The sequence below is a fragment of the Limulus polyphemus genome, unplaced genomic scaffold (genome assembly GCF_000517525.1).
Source record: "Limulus polyphemus unplaced genomic scaffold, Limulus_polyphemus-2.1.2 Scaffold4238, whole genome shotgun sequence".
NCBI classification, from domain to species: Eukaryota; Metazoa; Arthropoda; class Merostomata; order Xiphosura; family Limulidae; genus Limulus; species Limulus polyphemus.
In genome coordinates, this window is record NW_013669848.1 from 12,733 (window position 1) to 14,987 (window position 2,255).

The following is a 2,255-nucleotide window of genomic DNA, read 5'->3' on the forward strand; positions in this document are numbered from 1 at the left end:
TAATAGATCCACAATTCCTTATATTGCACAGCACGTGTCAAAAAGACGATTATCAACAGGATAAACATGGTGCCGATAACTTTTAGTCTTGCAAGTTGCTCTATCTGTCGGTCGGCATTGAAACCACAACATTACTACCTGATTCGTTTTGAATATATTTATCTAGCTAACTAATGAATGAATATTTCCTGTAAAATTCTTATGAATGCTATAAGTATAACTAGCAGTTTGGCCGCCAATTTTGATTTAATTTCTTTAAGTCGCCTGCTCAATCCTTTTTTAGCCGCATCTTTCTTTTTCACACCTAAGATGAATTTAATTAGATGACCTTTTGTCAATACACACCAACAAACTACAGCAAGTAAAAAAGTGACACTCGATAGTAACCAACATTAGCTTTAGGATCGTAACTCTATTATTCGGAATAGACCTCTATTTTACATAATTAACCAAATTCTTTAAAATATATGGTGGTAGTTTTCCTCTCTAAAACACTGTTAATAGCTTCCTATATAGTAACGCCATGGAATTTAAATTAATAGTTTCTTGTCATCACCCTCATGCAATCGGTGCAGCCGTATCAAGCATAGTTATTTATGCTAATTGCTTAAAGCGTTTAGCGTCACGTGATACTAGCCTTTAATTAAGATAATTTCATAAAATTTAGTAAATGTATGCTAAAAACTTGGCACTGAATAATCAATAATAACCGCTCACTCTTATTATTCTTTTGAAAACTTGAGCTAGAAACTGCTAATCTAGTTTGTTTGGCCTAACCAATACTTAGGTATATGCACGTCCTTTGACTTTTGTTGCTCTAAATCAGCCGTCTTTAATCTGAATAACATAAAACCAAAAATGGTCCACTTTTACTCTTAGTGAAGCTGTAGTAAAAATGTTAGACCGATAGCTCACATGACTTTTCGTCAAATTTGAGCGGTTTTGTTGAATAATTTTGCATATGTGGTTTATATTTACACTAAATGAGACTCTTAATTGTAGGTTGTAAAGATCTATCAGTGTACCAAATTTGAAAAACAAAATCTACTAAAGTTAAGTATGTTTTTCTATCAAATAAAATTTCCGTACTTTTGGTGCGAAGAAGAAAAATATAGGAAGAAACTCAATCCAAATTGGAGATGTTATATCTCAGGTATTTCTTAATGGGTTGCCTTGAAATTTGGTATATGAAGTAAGAGTCCAGTAGAGTACATCCACTGAAAATATGTGATAGTTTGGATTACCAAAGTCCGAGATACAGAAGGTGGAATACTGCTAAACAATATCTCTCCTGTTAATAACACACTGTGTACTGCAGCAGGTTGTTCTGGTCGCACGACACACTACCGTGTGTCTTGATCAATATAATAAAAGAGATTTTCGTACAGATTTTACTTAGTTTTCTTTAATGAGTTATATAATGTGGTGGTACAAATTTATAATATCTTTAGAATTCAAAGTTGATATCAGAATTATTATCAAAAGTAAGTGCACTAATGTTTGCAGGAAAATTTTAGATAAAAAATAGTATTTTTAACCACACCAAGACTGTTTTTGTTCTGTTTGATTCTGTTGAGTTTTGGGAAAAAGTCGTAGGAATTGTTTGTCCTTGCATCCAACTGGAAGAATCAATGTCTGGTAAGGAAGCTCTTGTATGAGATTATAGGCAGTGGTATGTACCTGGAAAACGGAAAGTTTGAATAAAAACATAATAGAATAACTTAGCGTATATTTACGTGTAAGGAAATTTAACTTGTTAGAATAAAATATGGTGTAATTGTAAAAGATTTTGTTCTGCTGAGGATAATTATTTTACTTTTCATTTAAAAATTAATTTTACTGAGATTTTACAGTAGCAAATATACACTGAGTGGTCACAAGTAAATAGACACCTAATTTTTCGTCACTTAACTGATTTATGCTAACTAATTTGTGTTCACAGAGCACTATATAAATGAAAATGGTCCGCACACTAATTAGATTGTGCTACAACATGCCTAGAACTCAAGATTCTCTCGAATTGTCAGATTTTGTTAGAGGAAGGATTGTTGGTCAAGCAGATGGTGGAATAAGTCAGCGGCAAATTTCGCAGAATTTGGGAATCCCGCTTTCGACAGTCAATAGAATCATCGTGCAGTTCAGGAAACACGGTAAGGAAACAACTGAGCAGCGTCCGAGTCGTCCTGGTCCATCGGAGAGGACAAAAATGGCTGTCAAGAGGTGGCCAAAGTTGGTGGGATGAGCCCGAAATCTGT